Genomic DNA, 14,013 nt, shown 5'->3' with positions numbered 1-14,013 from the left:
GTTCACTCATTTAAATAACTAGGCATAGGAGTAGAAAAGACGGGAGAGAGAGGGAGGGAGAGAGAGAGAGAGAAAGGAGGAGAAAGGGAAAAAGGAAGAAAAAGAGAGAGAGAGGGGAAGAGTGAGACAGATGGTAGAAGAAGACCCAGCAAGTGCAGATCATCAAGGTTGTCCAACAAGCACCTTTGATGGCCACACTGTGCATGCTAAGTACAAGCTGAGAACTGAAACAGAACTAGAGGCTGCAAAAAAGAATCAAATAGCTATTCCAGAGCTAAGAATTGAATTAGCGTCTCAGTGGTGGGTCTACAGAAGACTAGGCACAGATGAAAGTTCATCAGGAGAAGACAAAAGCAAAGAAAATATCTAGAGTAAGTTACAAACAGACAGGATGAAAAAACAGAAGGACGCTAACAGGGATTCTTGACCAGGTTTGTATGTGAAGCTGGAGTCACACTAGGGAAAGAGAACAGCCATATTTGGAGAGAAAATAACTGAGAATTTTTCAAAATGTAAGAAAGCTACCCAGCCTGAGATTTAAAAGGTTTGTATAAGCAAATATGATTTCAGACAAAACAAAAACACTTCGGACACAGCCACAATGCAGACAAGAGGACGCCTTAAAGCGCCCACGAGAAAGAAGGGTCACTTACAATGAGCAACAGCTAGACTGAGAAATGGCAGGACAGATTCTCCAGTGCTGACACTGACAGTTGCTAACCTGTGCTTCTGTGTCCAGGAAACTATCCTTAAGGTAAGGCTGAGTGAAGGCATATGCAGGCGCCAAAACAGAGCACTGGCCTGCAGCAAACCATTTCCAGAGCCAAAGGACTCATGATAACACTAGAGGCCCGGCGCATGACATTTGTGTACTGGGGGGATGGTCCCATCAGCCCGGCCTGTGCCCTTTAGCAGTCCGGGAGCCCTTGGGGGATGTCCGACTGAAGGCTTAGGCCCCTCCTGCAGGAAGTGGCCTAAGCCGCAGTTGGACATCCTTAACGCTGCCGTGGAGGTGGGAGAGGCTCCTGCCATGAGCCACACTTCTGGCTGAGCAGCACTTCCCCTGTGGGAGCACACTGACCACTAGGGGGCAGCTCCTGCATTGAGTGTCTGCCCCCTGGTGGTCTGTGCGCATCATAGCGACCAGTCATTCTGTCATTAAGTCGATTTGCATATTACCCTTTTATTATATAGGATATTTTGAATAGAATGTTAGCCAAAAGCAAAATATCAATTTTTCAAGTAAATGGTTGGTACACTTACTGAGAAATTTATATTCTAGGTGCATGTACTTTAAAAAAGATTGAAAACCAATGAGCTAAATAGTCATTGGAGTAACACCAGCAAATTAAACCCACAGGAAAGAAATGAAACTAAATAATAAGGTTTAGTGTTAAAATGATGAAAAGGAAAACTCAAAGGAAAAAGATAAGTTTTATTTTTTCAATGAAGTTTGGATAAAACTCTGGAAAAACTATTTTTAAAACTGACTCAAATTATCACAATCAGCAAATGGACATCACCAACATTCTACACACATTGTGGTACACACCATCAGAGGACATTTAAACAGCTTCATGAAAATAAATTTCAAAATTTTGATGAATGAACAAATTCCCAGAAAAATACGATTTATAAAATTGACTAAAAATAAATAGGAGAACTGATTAGTTCAATGCAATTAAATAAATTAAAACCGCAATGAAAACTGCCCCAGGGAGTGAATGCCAGGTCCTGAGAGCGTTGGCAGCCAGTCCTGCAGGGGTTCAGTCGGAAGCCACACAGGCTCCTGGGAGCACTGAGCTGGTGAGACGGCAACGCTGGGTCTGGACGAAGCACGACCAGAAAGGAAACTGTCAGCCAGTTCCCAGCACCCTCCATGCAAACTCCAGCCATGTATGCAGAGGTCGGGTACCCCCATTTCAGTTCATACCTGGCAAGCTCCTGGATCTCACAGAGTAAGGCCCTGACCACAGGGCATCCAGGCCAGCCATGGACAGTTTCTGCCGGGACCACCAAGACATAGGGCAGGTGGACACGGAGAAGATGGACTTGCCCACAGGCTGGGGGAGAGCAGGGTCGGAGGCCAGGAGCACGGTCAAAGGTCAGGAGCAGGTAGGAGGTCAGAAGCAGGGTCACAGGCCAGGAGCAGGGTCGGAGGTCAGGAGCAGGGTCAAAGGCCAGGAGCAGAGTCACAGGCCAGGAGCAGGGTCACAGTTCAGGAGCAGGGTCACAGTTCAGGAGCAGGGACACATTTCAGGAGCAGGGACACAGGCCAGGAGCAGGGTCACAGGCCAGGAGCAGGTCGGAGGCCAGGAGCAGGGTCCCAGGCCAGGAGCAGGGTCACAGGCCAGGAGCAGGTCGGAGGCCAGGAGCAGGGTCCCAGGCCAGGAGCAGGTCGGAGGCCAGGAGCAGGTCGGAGGTCAGGAGCAGGTCGGAGGTCAGGAGCAGGGTCACAGACCAGGAGCAGGGTCCCAGGCCAGGAGCAGGGTCCCAGGCCAGGAGCAGGTCGGAGGCCAGGAGCAGGGTCACAGGCCAGGAGCAGGTCGGAGGTCAGGAGCAGGGTCATAGGCCAGGAGCAGGGTCGGAGATCAGGAGCAGGGTCGGAGGCCAGGAGCAGGGTCGGAGGCCAGGAACAGGGTCCCAGGCCAGGAGCAGGGTCGGAGGTCAGGAGCAGGGTCTCAGGCCAGGAGCAGAGTCTGAGGCCAGGAGCAGGGTCACAGGCCAGGAGCAGGGTCACAGGCCAGGAGCAGGTCTGAGGTCAGGAGCAGGGTCGGAGGCCAGGAGCAGGGTGGAGGCCAGGAGCAGGGTCCCAGGCCAGGAGCAGGTCTGAGGTCAGGAGCAGGGTCGGAGGCCAGAAGCAGGGTCGGAGGTCAGGAGCAGGGTCGGAGGCCAGGAGCAGGGTCCCAGGCCAGGAGCAGGGTCGGAGGTCAGGAGCAGGGTCGGAAGTCAGGAGCAGGGTCTCAGGCCAGGAGCAGAGTCTGAGGCCAGGAACAGGGTCATAGGCCAGGAGCAGGGTCGGAGGTCAGGAGCAGGGTCACAGGCCAGGAGCAGGTCGGAGGTCAGGAGCAGGGTCCCAGGCCAGGAGCAGGGTCGGAGGTCAGGAGCAGGGTCCCAGGCCAGGAGCAGGGTCGGAGGTCAGTAGCACGGTCACAGGCCAGGAGCAGGTCGGAGGTCAGGAGCAGGGTCCCAGGCCAGGAGCAGGGTCGGAGGTCAGGAGCAGGGTCACAGGCCAGGAGCAGGTCGGAGGGCAGGAGCAGGGTCACAGGCCAGGAGCAGGTCGGAGGTCAGTAGCAGGGTCACAGGCCAGGAGCAGGTCGGAGGTCAGGAGCAGGGTCACAGGCCAGGAGCAGGGTCTGAGGCCAGGAGCAGGTCGGAGGTCAGGAGCAGGGTCACAGGCCAGGAGCAGGGTCTGAGGCAGGAGCAGGGTCGGAGGTCAGGAGCAGGGTCACAGGCCAGGAGCAGGGTCACAGGCCAGGAGCAGGTCGGAGGCCAGGAAAGCAGAGAGGCCTGGACCTGCCCCTACCACTGCTGCCCAGACACCTCTGCCTGCTCCCTCCTGCCACGGGGGCATGGAGGCCGCGGGCCACGGGCCACCAGGCTCAGCGGGGTGTGCACAGGCCCATCACAGACCTCTGAGGGGCCGGCCCCACAGGAGGGGCTGCAAGACTGGGTGGGGGGCCTCCTCAGGAGGCAGAACTCAGCAGCTGGGTCTCCTCGCCCACTGGGTGTGGAAGGAGAACGGGCGTGAAGTCACAATAGCACAGCGTCCTGCACAGCGACTGAGGGCTGGGCTGGTGGCACCGAGGCTGGAGGAACGGCATTGGAAGGTGAGGGTCACACTCCAGAGAAGAGCCGTGGAGATGACCACAGTGTGGCCACAGGGTGCGAAGGTCTGCGCTTCACAGCTAGTGCCCCACAAAGCCTGTTCCACGCGGACAGGTGACCGCCCGGGACAGAGTCCATGCAGACAGGTGACCACTGGGGACAGAGTCCATGCAGACAGGTGACTCCTGGGGACAGAGTTCATGCAGACAGGTGACCCCTGGGGACTGAGTCCATGCAGACAGGTGACCCCTGGGGACAGAGTCCATGCAGACAGGTGACCACTAGGACAGAGTCCACGCAGACAGGTGACCCCTGGGGACAGAGCCTATGCAGACAGGTGACCGCTAGGACAGAGTCCACACAGACAGGTGACCACTAGGACAGAGTCCATGCAGACAGGTGAGCACTAGGACAGAGTCCATGCGGACGGGTGACCCCTGGGAACAAAGTCCATGCAGACAGGTGACCACTAGGACAGAGTCCACACAGACAGGTGACCACTAGGACAGAGTCCATGCAGACAGGTGACCCTTAGGGACAGAGTCCATGCAGACAGGTGACCACTAGGACAGAGTCCATGCAAATGGGTGACCCCTGGGGACAGAGTCCATGCAGACAGGTGACCACTAGGACAGAGTCCATGCAGACAGGTGACCACTAGGACAGAGTCCATGCAGACAGGTGAGCACTAGGACAGAGTCCATGCGGACGGGTGACCCCTGGGGACAAAGTCCATGCAGACAGGTGACCACTAGGACAGAGTCCACACAGACAGGTGACCACTAGGACAGAGTCCATGCAGACAGGTGACCCTTAGGGACAGAATCCATGCAGACAGGTGACCACTAGGACAGAGTCCATGCAAATGGGTGACCCCTGGGGACAGAGTCCATGCAGACAGGTGACCACTAGGACAGAGTTCATGCAGACAGGTGACCACTAGGACAGAGTCCATGCAGACAGGTGACCACTAGGACAGAGTCCATGCGGACGGGTGACCACTAGGACAGAGTCCATGCAGACAGGTGACCCCTGGGAACAGAGTCCATGCAGACAGGTGACCCCTGGGGACAGAGTCCACGTAGACAGGTGACCGCTGGGGACAGAGTCCACACAGACAGGTGACCGCTGGGGACAGAGCCCCCCACTGTGACAAATGGTCACCTGGCAGAGCAGCTGTGGGGGAAGGACAGGAACTATTCGGGACCAGGAACGAGTTCCCAGCCTCCCACGCGCCCACAGCTGGGCGTCCTCCCACCAGCAGCAGAACACACGCCAAGTCCCCAACAGGCCCCCGGGTCGCTGCGGACTTGGTGTGTCACCTGTGCCTGCTCTCCGTGCAGCATCTTTCTGGCAGGAGGTGTTCTGGTGGATGTCGTGCACTTTGAGTACAGTTTGCCTTTCTTTCGTGCAGGTCCTCAGCTCAGGGCCAGGCTGTGGAGTGTTGCAGCCTCTGTAAGGCATGTGTCCTGCTGACAGGGCACCCATCCAATATCGAGTCAGACCATGGGCCCCACCTCACAGCCAGAAGACACCACACTGGGTACGGGACCCAGAGTCCTCTAGTTGCATCCCACACCCACGGCTGGGGACGGGCAGCCGGGGTAGGGGGGACGGCAGTCAGAGGCGCAGCTGGCACAGCTTGGAGACTACCTGTGTGGCTGGCGCACAGTCTTCTCGGAGCAGTTGACAGCTAACCTGTGCGCATTATCTCCTGAGGGGTCCCCCTGGGCAGGCGGGCCTGGCAGCCATGGGCTGGGAGCAGGAGCAGCCTCGCTCAGGGCGGGCTGGGAGCAGGAGCAGCCTCGCTCAGGGCGAGCTGCTTGGACAGACTCTCTGGTCCTGCAGTCCAGTGAAATAAAGATTTTTAGGGGTGAAATAGGCAGGTTTAGGGGGTTTTTAGAATTGGGGGTCCATGAAGAAAAATTACAGGGCTACAGAGTTGCAAAAGGATATATTACCATAACACAAGGGAGCCAGGCACAGAACATTTCCATAAGACAAGGGAGACTGGAAGGAGTTATATTTCCATAAGACAAGGGAACTGGGAGTAGCCAAAAGGTCTATATTTACAAAATAAAGGAGGAAGAAAGCCCAGAGGGAATGGGAGAACAATGAGGAAGAAGGGCCTCACATCATCCCTATGAGGTTTGACCTTTGAGCTCAGGAGTTGCTATAGTGACCAAATCAAAGGGAATATTGACCAATCAGAGGGGATATCAGGGCACAGGGACTGCAGCCTTTAAAAAGCCTGGAATCAGGAAGTCGGTGGGACTCTTCCCCCTCCCCATGTGGGAGTCTGTACTTGTTCATCAATAAATCTCCACCTCTGCTACACCATCGTCTGTGGATTCATTCTTCGATTTTGATGGACAAAGAATCCGGGGAACCATCCTGCCCCGGGGAACACCGAGTGTTCCAGTTCCCAAATCCCGCATCTCCGGGCTCTGGGGCCAAGACTCCTGGTCCTCGGAGGGAGAGCTCCCCGGGGCACAGCAGGCGTCCTTCCCAACAAGCTACGCTCCTGCCGCCTGCCAACCCCCAGCATCCAGGGACCAGCGGGAGGGCCTGGAGCCATCCCAGGGAAACTGACCGTGACCTCAGGCATCCTGTTGCCAATTGCCAAGAAGACAGCAGTGACCCACCCCTCTGCCCCAGGACACTCCCTCTGTCCCCAGGAAACTGCATGCAAATCTCTCCTAAGTCAGACCAAAGCCCAGGTGGCTGGGGGAGCAGAGCCTGTGCACTGACACACAGTGAGGGAGGCGAGGGAATGGAAACAGTGGCGTGCTGAGTGCTGAGCGCCCCGCCTGCTCCGAGGCCCCGCACCGTTAACCAGGCCCCCAGCAGCTGGGGGGCAGGTGCGTCGCCTCTGCTGCCCACACCGGAAGTGAGGGCTGGCACCTGGCATTCACCTGCATGTTGACAGGACGCACAGGCCCCTCAGGGCTGGCAGGCGGCGCAGCTCAGCCTGCCCTGGAGTTGAAGACTGCCCCCCATGTCACGCTGTCCCCTTCTCAGTAACTGCGGGTCCCACACCCGCTTTCCAACGGTTACCACCTGCTTCCGTCATAAGATAAAAATGGAGAAAATTAAACAACAATTCAGTGTTAATTAATCCAGGAAAGGACTATTTCACGACTCACTTATACTTGTCCCTCATCCTCACTTCAGCCCCCACCGCCCTCACCCTGAGATCATCATCGGGGCATCCTAAGCTCGTTTGCTGCCCACCCCGGTGAGGGCAGAGCCACCCCAGCCACAAGGAGAACACATCCAGGCCCCCCAGGAAGAGATCTGAGGTCCGCCCATCCTCAGCTGGCAAGGTCACGACCTCCCCTCCCCACTGACCCACCATGTGGATATGTCACCACAGGTACCTGAGGAGAAAACAGACACTCGGGGGTGCCTAGGACACCCCATGACAACTAGGACACGGTGCACTGGACGTAAGGATGCCCTGCTCTGACCGACCCAGGAAGTCTGTGTCTTTCTGATCCTTTCATTTACCTTAAGAAATCCAAATGGAGGAATAGCATCAACCCAGAGATTTTAAGAAAAGAAGAGGAAGGCTTGAAGGAGAGACCTCACAAGTGGCCAGAGCTGGGAGGCCTCCTGGTCCCAAAATAAACACGAGCCCCTTCGACCAACGTCCAGCAGGATCCACCGTGTGGTTCCAAGCAGTCACTCGGCAAACATCTCATGTCATCCGCCGATATAAAGTGATACTGATGAGCCATGTGCTAGCTAGTCACACCTGAACTCTCTCACCATTTTTCATTTCTATTTTCTGGATCTACTTTTGGGTTTTCCCCACCAAATTTCGCTGCCTGCCTCTCTGATTCCATCTGCTTAACACTTTTGCACAGGGTGGGTCAAAAGTAGGTTTACAGTCATGAGTATGTGGAACACAGGGTTTATTCTTGGGTTATTATTTATTAATTATTGTATTAATTGCCATAAAAACAACTGTAAACCTAATTTTGCCCCACCCTGTATATTCTTTTGACTTTCCCAGACACATGGCTTATTTCTTGATATATTTTGCCTTATTAATACATTATTTGACTTGTCATTTTATACATTGTCATAATCCCACTCATCATTATTTAATAGAATGATGTGATGTGCTCAAGCTATTTTTAATCCCCTTACATAACTCATGTTCATTGAATATAGGCTTTCAGTCAATTTTTACAATAATCCTGGCAGTATGTGTTATGGCCACTTTTGAGTCAAACTTAGAGAAGTTTATAAAATATACATTGAAATTGTAGCTCTTTTTACCTCATAAAGACATAAAAATTTATTTGAACAATGGTTCACTCTTTGGTGCAAGAATGCGTATGAAGCTAATTTATATTAAGCACTGACCCACTAGCGCTAGCAGTTACAACAGAGTTCATAAAAGCACTTCCATGCATCAGATGCACAGAAATGGTTTCTTCTACCTGCTCCTGGAGAATTAAATGAGACTGAACTCAGCTCACCTGGCAAGTTCCTTCACTAAGCCCATTAAAGATTTATATGGAGTCATCTCACTATATTGAAAACCGATTTGCTTTTCCGGTTTATTTTGCCAACAGTCCTGGGCTACACAGATGAGGGTCCAGGCGATGTGCATGTGGAAGGAACAGCCTGTAAGGAGATGATAGGAAAGCAGCTCCGGGATCATTTTGGGCATGAAATATATTTTTGGACCAAAGTATTTGGTAATTAATGAATTTCACTGTGAAAATGTACCACGAAGCCTGAAACTAGAAATGCATTTCAGCCTCTCCACAGTGCTGAGGGAAGCAGTGAGCCAAAGCTCTTTAAATATGCTTGCAGTTTTGAAATATCTACCATTTTTGTAGTTGTCTCACTTTGACATATGGGGACGAAAGGAGCCACCTGCTGACCTGACAAGCTCAGGGAAGGCCTGAGTGGTTGTCTTACAAACTCAGAGACCTAAGTAACCACAAAGGTTGGTCTGAAATTAAAACCTTTAATTAAAAAGCAGTTTATAGCGGGTAGTCATGTCCTAGGCCAGAATCTTCCCTGACAAAGATCAACTTCAATCTTTACTGAGTCTATTGTCTTTTTACATCTATGATAACATGACTTAGGAATGTCAGGGTAACTTGTAACTTACCTTTTCCCGGCCCCCTCAGGGCACAGCAAATGGCACCAGGGCACAGACCACAAATTCCCTCATTGTCATTGCTATCATGATTGTTGACTGTTAACTATCCTGTATATGTAAATGTAAAAGAAGCATGTGTCTCTCATTTTATCTTTTATCCAATCCCAGAGGTTTCCCTGCTTTGCTTTCTCCCATCTCCCTAATCTAACACCAATGGATTTCATGTCACCCACTTACTTTTCCTCCTTCAATGTCACTTATAAAAACAGATGAAAAACCACCATTCTCCAGAGCAAGCATGTCAAACTCGCAGCCCGCGGGGCCGCATGTGGCCCACAACGAATATTTTTGCGGCCCAACCAATATAACAATATGTAGGGAACGTTTTAATGAAAATGTTGTAACTTAATTTTTACAATATCCTGTTATACTTAATTATTAGCAACGAACTACAACGTTTGCTAATGACTGATGGCTATGATCGTGTTGCATTCATTTCCCTTATGCGCCTTACGCACAGGCGCACCATTTCCCTCCACTAATACCAGCAGCGAATATTTTAGCAGCCGGTAGCCACATCATTAGTCTTGGACTGACTTGTTTGGTGTGCGCAACAGGAAAGATTTCCCTTTCGGAGAGCAAGAAAAATAGGTTTATTTGTGTTATGCTTATTAATTTGTGCAGTTATTCAGTGTCTGGTAAGTTAATGTTCAAGAAAAAATATTAATTTTTATTAAAATGTTCTGTTATTTTATGTGAAGATGACTCATTTGTGTCAGCCCTTTGTATTCAGCATGTCTCTATTAGAATAAATCTATGTTTCTATGGAGATTGAGCTTTTGTTTGTTTGCGGCCACAGACACTTACACCTGGATTACTTGGCCCTGGTGGCCTTGGAGTGTGACATGCTCGCCCCACAGCACTGCCCCAGGTTCTGCTTCCCGGCAATTGTCGGCAGTTTGTCTCAAATAAGCCCACAAGTTATTTACAGACGTGACTGTTTCTTATGCTAACACATGTAACAAATAGCCCAGGGCCTCAAAATGCCTCTGGCAGTGGGTCGGTTCTGGGACTGTGGCCTGAGCATCTGACATGGCGACACCACTCCTGTCTTCTCTGGCGCTACACGGAGACAGGACACTGCCGCAAAGCCCCAGTGACATTAGCTTCATGACACTGTCCCCTCAGTACGTCTTTTCCTATGAGCTTTCCAACCAATGCTGAGAAAACTAGAATTTATTCTTAAATGTTTATAGTGTTTCTCAGGCTGCCGCGTGCATCGAAGTCACAGAAATTGCCGTTAAAGTAGGATTTCTGGGCCCCAGGCCTGGGATTTCCAATTCGGCAGGTGGGCCCCAGAATTTGCATGTTAGTGAGAGTCAGGGACACCGGTGCTTCCGACTCTAGGGTCATACTTCGAGGATCGCCGCTTTCCACAAACAGCCACACATGAGGGAAGTCAGGAGCTGGGGTCTAGTGTTTTATTTTTTGGCTCTTCCAATACCTAGATAAGCCACACATCCAACGGGTGTGTGAAATTGGAAACGCTTTCTAGCTGTCTGGAAGTGGGACAGAAGTCTCTACATGCCAACCAATCAGAATTCTTTCCTAGCCGAGCTGCATGGTCCACAGCTGGTTCCACTGAGACGTTGTCTTTATAAGTGTCTCAGGATTTACTGTCAGTGAAACTGACATGTGAAATGTCCGAGGAAAAACAATGGAAATCCTTACCCAACCAATCACCTATCTCCCCCACGCCAGCATCTGGCGAGCAGAAATGCAGCCGGGGCCTCGTTCCCTGGAGACCGAGCAAGGCTGGGGTGCGAACACGGGCCTTGCATGTCCCGGATCAAACGTGTCCTGTCGAGCCCTCATCCTCAGCAGATGATGCTGAGCAGGTCACTGCTCCGTGGTTGTGAAGAGGCATTTGGAGACACGAGTAACGAAACGTCAGTAACAATGACAATGATGGGATTTAGGGGGAGCACGCACCCCAGCGTTTTGAAAGGGAGAGAACTCAGGGAATTACTCGAGGCTTCAGACTGAAAGCCTGGTTCAGCCACACGGGCGCCGGTGCAGACGTCTGGGCGCTTGGACTGTGCAGCCGCCAGGCTCCGACCTTCCAGGGCCCGGCACAGTGAGGCTCCGAGTTACAACGCGCTGATGGGAATGGCCGTGCTCCTCACAGCTCCACGGGTTTCTTTAACTCTGCATGGCCCGTGCCTTCCCAAACGGCCTTTACCTCTAGAAAAACAATTTTACATGTTAACTCCACAATTTAAATGTTATGCTAGTGGCTGGGAAATTAATTAAGAATGCTACAAAGCTACATTGTGCAGAAGAGTACACCGATTAGTGTTTCCTAAAATAAACCAATGTATTGTGGAAGCGCTGTATTTAATTATTTAGAAGAGCTTGGGATACTTTAAAACCAAGAGGGAAGAATCATGTGCCGTCAGGCACCCATTCTGAGGTGCGACTGGGCGTGGGAGGTCTGGGCAGAGACCCCGCAAAACGCAGTTTGTAAAATTGGGAGGCGGCAGTCACCCCTGCTGAGTCCCGCCAATTCCCGGAGAGCAGAGAGGAAGGGAACGGGACCCGAACATCAGTGCCACGGAGAGACTCGCCTTCCTGTCCAATCAGACCCATTTTATAGCCATTCACCTGCCTTTCTGTTCTAATTACATGCAAATTCTGAGGGATGGGGGTTAGATGGAATGCTAGATGTGCACACATGCACACACACACAGAGACACATACATACTCCCACACACATACACACTCTCACATACACTCACACACACTCACAAACATGCATGCACACAAACACACTCGCATATGCACGCATACACACACCCCTGGGCATTTCAGAAGTGACATCCATAGTCTCGTTGCTTCATTTTGTGCACAGCTAGAGCCAGGAGGCTGAGAGAGAATAAGCTGACATTCGAAGATTTCCTGCAAAACAACATCACATCCAGCTCTTAAACGTCCAAACAGCCCGAGGCCACTGACAGCAGAGCCCTCCAGGCCGTTCCCAGGCAGACTGGAGGTCTAGACTCTGAAAGGAAGAGGACGGCTTTGCTGGAGGGGGCTGGGGTGCAGCACAGGCTGCATCTGAAACAGTGTGCAAGGCTTTGGACTCCGGAGGCATGGCAGCCTGTGGCCATGTGTCTGCCGGGCGGTTGGGAGCTGAGAGCACCAGACGGCCAGTGCAGCTGTTTCCAGCACATGTTTTACGTTTAATGAAGAGGGTGGTTCCAAATGTTATTTCTTTGTCCGGTAACTATTACAGACTAGTTATGTAAGTTTAAAGACTTATACTTTCCCCATAAGTTGTTTTAGTTGGCCCAAGAAGGCCCTTATAGTTTCGAGATTACACAAGACCAGTGGCTAAAGCTTCAGTGTGACGCTGAGCTCACAGGTACCTTTGCTAAGCACAGGCCTCCCTCCAGCCGGGAGCACAGGTGCCAGGAACAAACATGCAAGCAGAGGCGCACAAAGGGCCATCAGTAATGAGGTGAACCAGCCACGGTGTGGCCAAGAAGTACCAGTTTCCTGCTGCTGGCGGCAGGGAGAATTGCACCAGGTGATGCTGAACGATTCCCAAGAGCCCCGGCCTCTGAGAAGTTAAGAAATGCGAGCATAGGGGTGCGTCTGTCTTTTAAGTAGTGTTTTGGGTTTCTTCGGGTAAATTCCCAGAAGAGGAATTGCTACGGGAGACGGATGCGTAATGAGAACAGAGCCACAGTTGTCTAACAAGCATTCACCTGACTAACTACAGATGAGCAGTTTCCGTACAGACCCTGGGAAACTGGACGGTGAAACAGGCTGTAGAAAGATAAGAAGCCTCAATGGGTCCATGACTCAGAAAAGAAATAAATTTTAAAAGCAGACCAAGAACACAGGACATGCTTTGACTTGGTTGCTGTGCCTGGACCCTCACCCCCTCCAGGATTTGCCTCAGGAACGCTGACCATTCTCCAGTCCCAGAACAGGCTGAGCTGTTTGTAACATCATGAAGACTAGAGGCCCAGTGCACAAAATTCATGCACTGGTAGCGTCCCTAGGTCTGGCCAGCAATCAGGACCAACCAGGTTTCCTGCTTTCCCACCTCCCTGCCTCCTCCTTCCCTCACTCCTTCAGTGCCCTGCCACCACCGCCACTGGTCAACCTCCATGTTTCACGCCACCCCCTGGTGGTCAGTGCACATCATAGCAAGTGATCAAATTCCCGGTCTCCCGGTTGAACTCCCAAGGGGACACTCTGCATATCAGCCTTTTACATATAAAGAGAGAGATTAGCCAGCATGTTATCGGACTCTAACTCCTGAAGGCTGGACTGCAGACTCTTCCCTCCTTTTTACATGTTACATTGCAGCTTGCAGCTGCACATAACTGTCTTCTCCCTCGTGTGTATAGAACCAGCCAACTGGCGAGGGGGTCAGAGCAGAATTTGCAGGGTGACAGACTGCTCTACTCATCCTGCCGGTGTTATTGCAGCAAACGCTCATATACATTCAACCCTGTCTCCGCTTAATTTGGCTCAAGTAGTGACAGGTGGCCTGTGGACCCCTTGTGTCTGGTTTCAAAGGTGGTGACCATGGCAGGACCCCAAGTGGGATTTCTTTCCAGGCAAGTACTGGGGCTGGCTGCCAGGGATCTTCCCGTGGGGTCCACTGTCAGCTCCAGCAATTCCTGTCCTTCCACCTGAGTTGAATCTAGCGTGTTTGTATGACAGGAGGAAGAATCAAGCGTGTTTGTATGACACAAGCAGCACTGGCTGCCTCTCGTCTGGGCTTCTCTGTAAGGCATGGGAAGCACGTACTGTGTATGTCACAGGAGGCATTTACTGCCTCTGGTCTGGGCGAGCCTGATCAGCTCCTGGTGGCAGCAGGAGACCTCCAGGGCTCCTTGCTTGGTCTCAGAGCCCCTAGTTGATCCAGTCTGGCACAAGAGACATTGATCCACTTCAGTGCTTTGTTTTGTTTGGTGTGTGTGTGTGTGTGTGTGTGTGTGTGTGTGTGTGTAACTGCAGGGCATTCTGAGGTTTCTGTGGCT

This window comes from Myotis myotis, unplaced genomic scaffold (assembly GCF_014108235.1).
Source record: "Myotis myotis isolate mMyoMyo1 unplaced genomic scaffold, mMyoMyo1.p scaffold_m19_p_16, whole genome shotgun sequence".
Classification (NCBI taxonomy): domain Eukaryota; kingdom Metazoa; phylum Chordata; class Mammalia; order Chiroptera; family Vespertilionidae; genus Myotis; species Myotis myotis.
This window is presented reverse-complemented; position numbering follows the sequence as displayed.